General features: G+C 51.9%; 1 pseudogene; it reads left to right on the top strand.

The window, feature by feature from the left end:
* The first annotated feature begins 11,851 nt into the window (after nucleotides 1–11,851).
* On the top strand, nucleotides 11,852–13,336 carry LOC147124271 (uncharacterized; annotated as a pseudogene).
* Nucleotides 13,337–13,667: the final 331 nt, after the last annotated feature.

Raw genomic sequence — 13,667 nt, 5'->3', positions numbered from 1 at the left:
CGAAGCCGTCCCGGACAAGTTCCTCTGTGTACACTGCGGCCGACACCTCTTTACATTTGCAGGCCCGGCCGAGCACCTTCAGCGCCCATAGGTATACCTCCATCGATTCCCCGGGTTGCTGTTTGCGGGACCCCAGGAGGTGTCTGGCGTAAACCTCATTTACCGGGCGTGCGTACTGTTCTTTAAGGAGGTCGAGAGCACCCTTGTAGGTAGTCGCATCTTGGATGAGCGAATAAGCTTGGTGGTTCACCTTGGAGGTCAGAATTTTTAGTTTGTCGCCATCGTTTTGAACAGTTTCGACGGAGGCTTCTATGTAAAATTCGAAGCATCGCAGCCAGTGTGCGAACTTGGCAGATGAATCCGCCTCTTGAGGGTCTAGTTCCAGGCGTGCTGGTTTGAGGATTTGCTCCATCGAAAAAAAAGTTTTAGCTAATAAAATTGATGCGCTATCAATTACTGAGAAAGACTGGAAGTTAAGAGAGTAACAAACAGGCTTTTATTAGCTAAAGAACGAAGGCATGCCTCTAGTGGTCGACTGGTCCTGAATGCCTGGGGAACTGCAGAGCAGCCGCCTTTATACCAGGGCATATGGGTGGAGCCAGGGGCGGAGCCAGCTGAGGCATGCACAGACAGGTACAACAATGGGCAAGAGTGAACAACAGTGAAGTGAACAACAGTGAACAACAGTGGAGTGAACAACAGTGAACAACAGTGGTTTACCACAACAAGTTAGCGCGCGAACAGGGGTTTGAAGATGCAGATCATGGCCCCTGCCAGGAACAGATAGAGAATCTGAGCCTGGCCCTAAGGAAGGCAAAGGGCATGGTGTGCCTTATAAGCCCGAGGGCAGGCCAGGCGGATTTTATGGGGAACGAGGGGAGAACGGTTCAAACATCACAGGTAGTGCAAATGGGTGACCCGGTTGAGGAACAAGAGGTCCCGCGACCACCACCCGTAGCGCCAGGTTTCAGCAAGGTCTGGCAGCAAGGGGGGATGGAGTCAGGGGTGGAAGCGGAGGTGGAACAACCCCCGCCAGAGAGGCCGGAGCCGGGACCGATGTGCCCAGCCCAGCATCGGAGGTTCGGCCCTCCCGTTAATGGCGAGGACAAGGGACCCCTCCAAAACCAGTTTGTATTACCCTATCGCACCCAACAGCTTAGGGCTATGGTGAGCCATATCCCAAAGCTCTCCGAAAAAGGGAACCCCTCGATCCACTTCAGAGAAGCAGAGCAGGCAGCCAGCGTCAACGAGTGCGATGGTGCTGAGCAGGTAAAAATGCTGCTATTCTCCCTGGAGAGTAGGCTCCTCCAATCCCTCTCTGACAAGTGTAAGAAGGGGCAGAACGGGTATGAGGAACTCAGGGTTGAGGTTCTGGAGGCCATGGGGATGAATGAGGGAAGTCCTTTCTCCCGTGTGGAGAGGACCGTCCAGCTCACTGGGGAAACCCCGCAGGCTTTCGCGGACAGGTTATGGCCGGTTTAGAGGAGCGCCTGTCCTGGGGCACCTAACCGGACATTCCTGAACCGGGATCAGATGGCCCATTGGCTCCGTTGCCTGGTGGCAAACAGCTTGCCACAGGTCCGGGCCAAGGCGGAAGTCTGGTTCGACCCCAAGAATCCCCAGACCACCGAACTTACGGTGATCCGACAGTTGACCCTAGCCTATAAGAACGGTTGGGGAACCAATGCACACCCACCTAAGGGAAAGGTGCATGAGGTAAAACCCGGACAGGGTAGGAAGGACTGGCATCAGGAAGGGAATAACTCCCCCAACACAAAGCTCAATTGTTACGGGTGTGGGAAGGACGGACACTGGAGGAAGGAGTGCAAAAACCCTTGGAAAGATAGCAAGGGAAAGAACTCCACAGCCCCAGCCCAGAAGGTAGAGGCAGGGATCCCTCCCGCCACGGTCGAGTCATTTTTGGACACCATGAGGTCCTTATTGACTGGCCAGGGTAGAGTAGCCGCCGCTACCGGTGCTCTGACCCCGTCAGCCCCATCCAACCCACAGCCATGACTAGAGCCAGCGCAGCCTGTTTACCTGTGTCCCCTGCGGTACGATGTATGGAAAAGACCCCTCGTGGAGATAGAGGTAGAAAAGGTGAAGGGGACCTATCTGTTGGACACGGGGGCATCATGCACCGTGGTCCATTCAGCTAACCCCACCACCTCACCTCTATCTAACGGGGTCCTATACAGTCTGTCGGGATTCACAGGCAGGGAACAGGCCGGCTCATTTTCCATCCTGCTCGCCATTCGTTTAGGACCACTCCGCTCCAAGTGGACCTGTGTCCTAATGAAGTGGGAAGTGGAGGGTGGAAGAGGGGTCCTGGGAGCCGACTTTGTTGTAGGCCACAGGATCCTGGTGGATTTAAGAAATCATTGCGTATGGGGGGCAAGTACAAAAAGGACAGCGAGGTAGTAGTAATCCCAGGGAAAGAAGGGAAGGGGACCCTGCGCACCATGAAGCCCAAAGACGGTTATAACCTTGAGCTCATGGTCAGCAACACCCCAAAAGAGTTCCAGGCCTTTGTGCGGGTCCACCTAGCCACATTTGCCACACACAAACACGACTGCGGGAGGGTCAACGTGTTTGAGGTCAGCGTAGATGGGGACCCCATGGCCCGACCACAGAAACAGTATAACTTCCCCCGGGAGGCGGAGCCAGACATGGAAGCAGCCATGTCCTCCTTAGTGCAGCAGGGGGTCCTGAGACCGATAGCCACCCACGTAAACTCTCCACTGTGGCCGGTTAGAAAGCTGGACAATTCCTGGATGGCCATGGTGGACTATCGGGTGCTTAACAGCAACATCCCAGCCTGTGCACCCATGGTAGCAGCAGTTGCCGACCTGATAGGAAGTATCCCAGCAGCCGCGACCACTTTCACGGTGCTGGATATTTCCAATGGGTTTTGGTCCATCCCTTTAAGGAGGGAGGATCAGTACAAGTTTGCCTTTACGTTTAAAGGGCAACAGTACACCTGGAACTGTTTGCCTCAGGGCTTCCACAACAGTCCCAGCATTTTCCATCAGTGCATGGCAAACAGTTTAAAGGGCTTCAGCCAGCCCAGACAGTTGGTACAGTATGTGGATGACCTGCTCCTCTTCACCGATTCGAGAGAGGAGCATGGCCCACTACTGGCCGAAATGCTGGAGCTGCTCAGGCAGGAGGGTTTTAAAGTAAACCCGAAGAAAGCGCAGATCGGCCAGCAGGAGGTGAAATTCCTGGGCCTGACCGTACACGCTGGAGAAAGGGCCATAGATAAGGCTAGGAGGGAAGCGGTACAGGAGTTACCAGTCCCCAACACAGTCATGGGTGTGAGGTGGTTTTTAGGGCTAACCGGGTACTACGGAGACTTCTTGAAGACTATGCAGCCACAGCAGCCCCTCTGCTCCGACACCTACACAACGGAGTGGAGTGGGTTTGGGATGAGGGTTGCCAGGCAGCATTTGTCAGGCTCAAGGAAGACCTGCAGACCGCACCAGCTCTAGGGGCCATAGACGGGGGGAAAGAGTTCTTCCTGGAGGTAGCAGCCAGCGGGGACAGCCTGAATGCTGTGCTGCTCCAAGAGCGGCACGGCAGGCTAAGGCCGGTGGTCTACTCCTCCAGGATACTCACGGATGTGGAGAGGAGCTACTCCAACTGTGAGCGGCACCTCTTGGCCACACATTGGGCTGTGAAAAGATTGCTGATCTTCACAGGCACCTCTCCCATCACCCTCCTCACCCATCACACACCCACCCAGATGCTCCTGGATGGGAGGATCAAGGATGGAACGGTGAGCAGTGCCCGCATTGCTTGCTGGACCCTCCTCCTCTCACAGATGGATCTTAAGGTGAAGGGTCTCTGCAAGCCAAAGCTCGCAGCCAACCTGGTATATCCTGGAACAGCCCACCGGTGTTCCACAGAAGGGGTTTGGGAAGTGGACATAGGCTTACGGGCCGGGATACATCCCACGGGCCGCGAGATCTATGTGGACGGCTCCAGCACGGAATCTGCTGGCGAACGACTCACGGGGTGCGGAGTTTATGACCCAGCGGCAAACATTGCCCTGGCAATTAAGCTCCCCAGCACCATGAGTGCCCAGCAGGCTGAACTGTCCGCGGTAGTGTACGTCATTACACACCCCAAAATCTTCCCCACCCCGTACATAATTTGCTCGGACAGTATGTTCACGTGCAATTCGTGTACGGAGAACCTGGCCATCTGGTCCCGCCGCGGATACACCTCCGCTGACGGGAGACCCCTCACAGTGAAACCCCTGCTGGAGAAAATCCTAGCAGCAGTGGGGGAGGAAGGGGAGGTTTTCATCCACAAGGTGAAGGCCCATTCCTCCACAGAGCCCCGTAGTCAGGGTAACCAGCAGGCTAACATGCTGGCTAAGGAGGGTGCCCACACAGGCACTTTCTGGGACCCATATGGATCCAGACCCATAGCAGCAGTCAGGGGTAGGGATGGGACACAAGGGAGTGCAGGGGTAGCTTTAGCCCCGGACCTTAAGACGGTCCAAACCCAAGACCCCGTCCTCAAGGCTGTCCTCAGTGCTGTGACTGAGGGAAAAAGGGTAGAGGGCCCTTACGGCACAGCAGCCCTCTCCGTAAAAGAAGGCATGCTGTTTAGGGGGAGGAACAGTGGGTTGTGCCGCAGCAGCACCGGAGGGAATTCCTTCAACTGGCCCATGAGGGTCCAGGAGCGGGGCATCCCGAGCCTGAGACCACCTGGCAGTGGGTGGAACAGGCAGGATGGTGGCCAGGACTCAGGGAAGATGCCCGCGAGTTCTGCGCCGGCTGTCTGGTGTGCGCTGTTAATAACCCTGACCCCCAAAAAGGAAGGTACCTATGGGACACATCAGGAGGGTAGAGGGACCATGGCAGTCGATACAGGTCGACTACATCGGGCCCCTGCCCACCGCCCAGGGAGGCTATAAGTACTGCCTAGTCCTGGTGGATGTGTTCACAAAATGGGTAGAGGCCTTCCCCTGCAGAACAGCCACAGCTCTGGGTACAGCCAGGATCCTGGTCCGGGAAGTGTTCTCGCGATGGGGGCTACCGCAGTATGTGGAGTCCGACCAAGGGAGTCATTTTACCGGCCAGGTAATGCAGAATACCCTTATGCTGCTCGGCATCGAGGGGAAGTGGCACGTTGCCCACAACCCACAGTCATCAGGGATTGTGGAGAGGGTGAATAGTGTTGTGTCCGTGTATAATAAGACACAGACTGCAGGAGAACGGTACAACAGGTGTTTACTCAACGTGGCTCACACTGGAACTGATCTGTACAGATTACTACTCAGTGCTATATACAGGTGTGGTCACTGCCGGTACTGCAGTATACATGAGCTGTAAAAGATAGTTCCCCCTTAAAGGTATATACATTACAACTCCTCCCCTTTTAGATTAACAGTACCATAACACTCATTTAACAATTAAATATCAAACTAATTACAATTAACACTTTTAACATGCAACATTAGCTGAAAATAGTCTATTTATATATTCAGTCTTTGGGGAGGCTTCCTGATCCTTTCTGGATAGCGCCTTTCCCGAGTGTCTTGCTCTTGGTGCGGAGGCGATTCTGGCCCCTGTCGTCGGTTGATTCATCAGCTTCCGATGCTACTGTTTCTGGGGTAGATGCGACCTGTACATTGGGTTCATCACCAGGTACGTATGGGCGAGGCATGGGGTTGACTTGTTCCTGTGACTCTAGGATCTGGTCAGCATGGCGTCTCACGATGCTCTCCCCAACGTCCACTGTGTACATTAGTGGGCCCTGCCGTGTGCATATCATTCCTGGCTGCCATTTTTCTGTTCGGTATTCGCGGGCCAAGACTGGTTGCCCTACATTGAAGCTCCTTGTTGGCTTCTCATGGATGTGCTGGAATTGCTTACTCTCAACATCTCTTCGTACGCTTGGTCTGAGCAAATCCAGGCGAGATCTTAACCTTCGGATAAAGAACATCATGGCTGGGGCCTGGTTGGTGACTGCATGTGTCGCATTCCGAAGGGCGAACAGGAAATTGTCCACCTTGTGCTGCAGCGGAATGTTGTCATTGTACATAGCCTTTATTGCCTTCTTAAAGGTTTGTACGAACCTCTCAGCCAATACATTTGTGGCTGGATGATGCGGGGCGGATGTGTAATGCCTTACCCCATTCTTTTTCAAGAACCTCCGGAACTCTTCGGACACAAACTGTGGTCCGTTGTCAGAGCAAATCTGTTCTGGCAAGCCATTCCTGGCAAAAATGGTCCGTAGGACTGCAATAGTTTTCTCCGTGGTGGTGGAGGACATTTTGATGACCTCAGGCCATTTCGAGTGCGCATCCACGGCTATTAAAAACACTGAGTCCATGAATGGACCAGCAAAATCAATATGCACCCGTTGCCATGGAGATGAGGGCCACTCCCATGGGTGTAGAGGGGCCTGTGGTGGTGCATTTTGGACTTTCTGGCATCCTGAGCAGCTCTTGGTCAGGTCCTCGATTTGTTTATCAATTCCCAGCCACCACATGTAAGCCCTGGCTAGGCTTTTCATTTTTACCCCTCCCAGATGACCCTCATGAAGCTCATTGAGCTCTCTATCCCTTAACTTGGGTGGAATTACCACTCGGGATCCACACATCAAGGTCCCCCGGCACACTGACAGCTGTTCGCTCCTTGTCGAGAATGCTGGCAACAGTGAGTCGCCATGTGCTGGCCATCCCTTCACCGTCAAATCATACACCCGAGACAGTGTTGGGTTATTTCGGGTTTCCTTTTCGATACAAGCGTTAGTTACCGGTAGGTATTCAATTATAGTCGAATGGAATATTTCGACAGGATCCACTGCTGGTGCTTCCTCCGCAGTAGGCAGTGGCAGGCGTGATAGCCCATCAGCATTTCCATGCTGTTTCGTGCCCTTATATTCAATCTCATAGTGGTGCGCCCCTAGAAAAAATGGTGATCTTTGTAGTCGTTGCGCAGTCATCACCGGAATGCCCTTCTTCGGATTTAAAATGGAGACAAGAGGCTGGTGATCAGTCAGCAAGGTGAATTTCTGTCCGTGCAGATAGGGATTGAACTTTTTCACTCCCCACACTAGGCTGAGTGCCTCCCTGTCAATCTGGGCTTAGTTACGCTCGGCTGAGGTTAGTGATCATGACGCAAAGGCTATTGGCCTCTCTGAGCTGTCCGAGAATTTGTGCGACAGCACCGCTCCAATGCAGTAGGGTGACGCATCACATGCCAACCGAATTGGTAATGCCGGGTTGTAATGGGCCAATACCTCTTTCGATGTGATTAGTGTTTTGCTCTTCTGGAAAGCTCATCTACATTCGTCACTCCACCTCCATGGCACCCCAGTTTGCAGTAGGGTGTTCAGTGGGTGTAGTATTGTAGACAAATTTGGCAAGAACTTATGGTAGTAGTTTACCAGCCCGAGGAACGACCTCAGTTGTGACACATTGTCCGGTGCTGGAGCCTTGACTACTGCCTCAATCTTCTCTGGGGACTTATGTAACCCCTCTTTATCAATAACGTGGCCACAATACGAGATCTGTTTTCTAAAAAACTCGCATTTGGGGCGGTGAGCTCGGAGCCCATATTCCTGCAATCTAGTGAGCACCTGCTCCAGGTTGGCAAGGTGATCACTGTCATTTTCGCCCGTGACCAGGATGTCGTCCAAATAACACTGGGTCCCTGGGATCCCTTGCAGGACTTGTTCCATTGCCCTCTGACAAACAGCCGGAGCTGATGCTACCCTGAATACCAGCCGGTTGTATTGGTAGAGACCTTTATGGGTGTTGATTGTGAGGTACTTTTTTGATGCTTCTTCTACCTCCATTTGCAGATACGCCTGGGCCAGATCAATCTTAGTGAAGCGTTTCCCTCCAGATAGCGAAGTGAAAATATCTTCAATCCGCGGAAGTGGATATTGTACAGTGTGAAGGACCGGGTTCACTGTTACCTTAAAGTCCCCACGGATGCGAACCTTCCTTGGTTCCCCAGGCGTGCTGCTCAACGACTTTTTCATCAATGGGACGATGGGTGTAGCCCACTCGCTCCAGTCTACCTTGGACAGTACACCTGAACATTCCAGACTCTCCAGCTCTGCTTCGACGGCTGGGCGGATCGCATAAGGTACCGGTCTGGCCTTAAAAAATGTTGGGCTTGCGTTTTCTTCAATTTTAATTGTCGCTGTCATGCCTTTTAGTGTTCCGAGTCCTTGCTGGAACGCTTCTTTCGCGTCAGTTAGGATCTTTGACAGTCACCCAGGTATGACGTCGTCATCCTTTTTGTCAGCCACAGTCAGTGCCTGTATGGAATGCCAATCCAGTTGTATTTTGCAGATCCATTCACGTCCCAGTAATGGTGGTCCTCCATCTTGCAATACATACAGGTCTAGTTTTGGTGTTTCCTTACCGTTATATATAACGGTCACCCTTATTTTTCCTTTGGGGTAGACTTTTTGCCCCGGGTACATCTTCAAAATAATTTTTGTGTCTCTCAAGGGTATGTGTGAGAATAGCCGCTCGTAGTCCCTTCGGTTTATGACTGTTAGAGCTGATCCTGTGTCCAATTCCATCGTTACCTGGACTCCTGCTATCTTGAGAGTGACCCAAATGGTTCGGTGATCCTCCGTAGTTTCAGACAACTCAGTTCCCTGCTTTTGGAGACGTTATCACTCTTTTGTTCGTCTGAACTATTCTCCGTTATCTTATGTACCTTCTTGTACTTCCCTTTGGTCGGTTTCTTATTGCTGGTTTTCTTTCCCGACCTGCAGAATCGTGCTATGTGTCTTACTTTTCCACACTATCTGCACACTTTGTCTTTGAACCAGCAATCATTCTGGTCGTGTGTTGTTCTGCCGCAGCGATAGCACTTCTCTGTTCCATATGACATTTCGTTTGTGCCATATTCTTGCGGTCTCTGTTGTATCTCTGCAGCGCCCCATGCTGCTGCTTCATATGATACCGCAATGCTGAAAGCCTTTTCCAGCGTAAGGTCCTTTTCAGATAAAAGCCGTTTCTGGGTTCCTTCACTTTGAAGCCCACACACAAACTTGTCCCTTAAGGAATCTGCTAGTCCCGTTCCAAACTGGCAGTGTTTCGATCGCTTGCACAGTTCCGTTAAATACTCAGCATTACTTTCATCTTTATGCTGGTTCCTTTTGTGAAACTTAAATCTTTCTGCTATCAGCAGCAGTGTGGGGTTTAAGTGGTCCTGTAGGATTGACACTATGTTTTCAAAATCCTTTTCTCCTGGCTGCTCTGGGGTTACTAGGTTTCGTAGTAAGTCATACATTTTTGCACCCATTGAATTCAACAATACCAGCGCTTTCTTGTCATCTGGCACTTCATTCGCCTTGCAGTATACTTCTATGCGTTCGACATATGTCGTCCAATCTTCGACTTCATTGTCGAACGCTGTGATACTGCCACTCTTCAGCATTTTTGGGTGTGGTTAGACTGGCTTAAAATGGCGTCTCCCGCGCTTTCCTTTCTTCCCCGCTGCGGCTTAAAATGGCGTCTCCGACGCTGCTGCCAATGCCGCTCTCGGTGGTCCTCGTGGCAAATGGCGATGCCCTGTGGGTTTCGTGCGCTGCTCCTGCGCTGCTGCCAACGCCGCTCTCTGCGGTCCTCATGGCAATGGCAGCACCTCGCGTTTCCATGCGCGCCTCTCTCCCCCGTTGACGCTGCTCGGCCCTTGAACACCGGCTGCGCTCTGCTCTCTCTCACCTCTCTCCCCCGTTGACGCTGCTCGGCCCTTGAACACCGGCTGCGCTCTGCTCTCTCTCGTCTCTCTCCCCCATTGATGCCGTTCGGTCCTGAACACCGGCTGTGCCCTGTGCGCTCTGCCCTCTCTCTCTCCCCCGTCGACGCTGCTCGGCCTTTTTCTGTGCTGCCCGGTCGGGTTCTAGCCCGCTGCTGTCCGGGAAGGGTCTGCGCAGTACCTGGACCACCGTGACTGGAAACCCAAGCCTGGCTCTTGACAGCCTCCCCTGCGATGCTCAAATCTCCGCTGGATGACTGGGCGGTTGCCCGTGGTCGACGCCCGTGCTTCTGGACTCGACCTTCTTCCACTGTTCTCCAGGAGCGAATCCCTGGGAGGTGATGCAGAGTTGCAGGTAGGTTCAAACTTGCTCGTCGCCACTGTTACGTCAGTGTAATAATAAGAAAAGGACTGCAGAGAACGGTACAACAGGTGTTTACTCAACGTGGTTCAAACTGCAACTGAAACAACAGATTACTACTCAGCGTTATATACAGGTGTGGTCACTGCCGGTACTACAGTATACATGAGCTGTAGAAAGTAGTTCCCCCCCTTAAAGGTACATACATTACAGGTTGCATGCACATTGAATTGTGCAGATGATAATAAGTCAATCTGTTAGAGCATCAGAATCATTATCAGTCACTCATGCAATGTCAGTGAGAGAGATGCCAAACTGTTCTGTCACCAGCTTGCTGTGTTGCATCCGTCTGTCCGTCTCCCACTTGCGAATCTTCCTCGACACCTGCAATTTCCAGGGCCGCCTCCTCCGAAGCGGTGAGCTGGGCTACTGAGGGTGGCCCTCCTCCTGTCCTCACTCTTTCCCCCTTATTGTGGGCTCTCTTTTCCTGTAATGAGGGACACAAGTGGCATTTGAGTGAGAATGAAGGAGTGAGTGTAGAGAATCCATAGCATAGATGCTTAGAAGGAGACAAAGTGCCCTCCCTGTGTGTTGTAAGTTGTTGTCATTGCATCACAGTGATAGGGAGTGTGAGGGCTGCATGGTAGAATAGTTAAGTGAATGTGACCATAGAGAGAGGGAATGGGTAAGGGTGCAGGGATGTCAGTGTCAAGTGGGATGTGGAGGAAGAGGTTGGCAAAGCAGAGTGCTGGTGAGTAGAGGCGATGGGGATCAGATTGAGGGTGATGGGAAAGTCATACTCACTTTTCCTGTGCGGAGAAGGTCATGAAACCTCTTCCTGCACTGCAGCCAGGTGCTGCGGCACATAGAGACTTAGTTTACCTCCTGAGCCACTTGCATCCACACAGCTTTAGTCTGCTGGGGAGGCTATTTCCTCCCTGAGGAAGGGAAGAGCACCTCCTTATTTGATCTTGCTCCCTCCACCAGAGCTTGGAGGGAGGCCTCATCGAACCTTGGAGCACACTTTGGCCTACTGCTGGACATAGTTGCTGAATGAAGCGATCACAACAATGGCCATAAAGTTTCAAGTCTCCAGAAGAATCAAGGCTGCTTGCAGGCCTTAAATCCAGCAGCATTGATGACATCATCGGAGGTGACTTTCTGTATGAAAAGACTCATTGGGCCAGGGGTTTCCACACGCTGGAAATCAAGTGCCCAACTAGGGCAAAATCGCATTTTTTTCCCACTTCACATCAGAGTTGGGTCCTGACACGAAAACCACCTGACACGCCCCAGCCCACCCACAATAGCAAAATCGAGCCCTTAACATAGTAAAATGGCCCAAGGCGCTTCACTGGAGCCTTATCAAACAAAATTTTACACCGAGCCACATAAGAAGATATTAGGACAGGTGACCAAAAGCTTGGAGAAAGAGAGAGGGGGATAAATTGGCTAACACCCGAAAAATGGCACGGGGATCGCGGTATGCGATTAACCCGCACCCTTTCATTGTGTTGCAGGCAGCACATTGAATTGGTGCTGCCTGCTGTTTTAAATGATTGCTGCGTGCAGCCAGTGCTCCCCACATTCTTAATTGGCTACACAAATCATCATGGTGTCCAATATAACGAGTGGTAGCACTAATTAAAGGCAGCCTGCGCCACTTAAAGGGGAAGTGCATTGTGGCTGCAAGAAGTGGTGGGAGTTTTTTGACACGTGAATCCAGGCTGTGCTACTTTGAGCAATGGCTGAACATGCGAGGAAGCAATTACAAAGGTTTTCTGACAATACACAGCAGCTCTTGGTGCAAGAGGTAGAAAGAAGGAGAGACATCCTGTATTTGCAGGGGGGCAGGAGGCTGTGGGAAGAAGTAGTTGCATATGCTCAGGAGGCTGTGGGAAGAAGTAGCAGCGGAGGTCAATGCCAGGAGTGTTGCTCCAAGAATATGGATACAGTGCAGGAAGAAGTTTAATAATCTGACACTTTTTGTGAAGGTGAGTGAGTTCATCTTCAAATGGCATATCCTACCAATTGAACCACTAACCTCAGACACTCCTCAATTCATCAACAATCTCTATCAATCAGTAGCAGGAGAACTGGAGGACAAGGGTGCCTGCATGTTTTAACCCCCATAGAGGAAGTAGTGCTGAGGCCATGGCCACTGGCAGGGCTGGAGGGATCAATGATGAGAGTATCTGCATACCTAATCCTCCTTCTCTCATCCCACTTCTCCCTCATCCCACAATCTCTTCTGGCTCACAAGCTGTAGATGATGTAACCATATGCTTCTTACTTTCTCCTCTCCCCTCACCACAACCCAACCCTTATCCCTTTTTCATTTCAGATACCCAAGAACTGGAACCTTCCCAGTCAGAGGAAGAAAAGGAAGAAGACAGTGAAGCTGATGAGGCACCATCACTCAATCTTACACTCGCAGCCACCAGCTCAGAGACTGACACTAAATGTATTTTAGAGGGCTAGGATAGAGAAGGGATCTGCATGTGGTAAGACACCGGGCGCAAGTGCGCAGGATCCAAGGCGACGGGTAAGGATAGCGCAGTTGCCAACATGCTGGAGGGCAAGGTCACACGCTAGTTCTGCTGCAGAGGACTCAGTTGAGGACTTTGATGGGCCAGGCTATAGAAGAAGGCTGATGGGTGTACATAACCAAATGCTTGGTGCACTGGAAAGCCTTCCAGAAAGCCTGCGCACAATGTCAAGGAGCATGGAGGAATCCGGCATCAACTTGGCACAGAGGTTTGCGCAGAGCTTGAAGCCCATCCTTTCCAACATGGAACGGGTGGTCATCTCCATCAGCACACCTGTGGAACACACCATGATGCAGCGTCTGATGGCCAATGTCACAGCTTGCATTCCAGCACTAACAGCTTCCATTGCAGTGCAAACAGCTTCCATGGAAGGACTGAGGGCTGTAGTGGTAGCTCAGACTGCTACCATCATGGTTCAAAGGGGCTTCCAGGGCATCACAGCAGTCCATCAATTTGTTTTCCAACAGTAAGATTGCTGAGGCACTGCCATGGGAGAGTGGCAGTGACTGAATGGCCACAAACCTGCTGTCCTCTCTCAGGATGACAGCATCCCTGCTCCCACCTCTGCCACTCCGCCAGTGCCCTTGTTGTTGCCAGTCAGCCAGCCAGCCCAGACTTCTGCAGCCCAGACCAAGGTGGTGCAGTCCACAGCAGGGTCTTGTAGGCTGAGAGCTGCTTGAGGTCATCCTCCAAGGCCATCTGCAGTCTCCCCCACTGAAAGTCAGCAGCCTTCCACCACCCATGATACAGCCACTGGGTAAGCACCTCATAGGGGCACTAGGATAGGCAAAGGCACACAAAAGACAGGCACTAAGGGAATGCACAAGGGTGATTAGTTTATTTTTGTATGCATTATGTCATGATTGAATTTATAAAATTGTATTAGAATGTCCATTTTCTGGTGGTGTCGCCCAGTAGCCAGCCTTTGACTTGCCATGGTGGGTCAAATGCAGCTGGCACAGCGGACTGTCGCAGAATGAAGGAATTGTGCTTGCTGCCAGAATAACGGGC

Source organism: Somniosus microcephalus, chromosome 1 (assembly GCF_052327205.1).
Source record: "Somniosus microcephalus isolate GS21.2 chromosome 1, FLI_Smic_1.0, whole genome shotgun sequence".
Classification (NCBI taxonomy): domain Eukaryota; kingdom Metazoa; phylum Chordata; class Chondrichthyes; order Squaliformes; family Somniosidae; genus Somniosus; species Somniosus microcephalus.
This window is presented reverse-complemented; position numbering and strand designations above follow the sequence as displayed.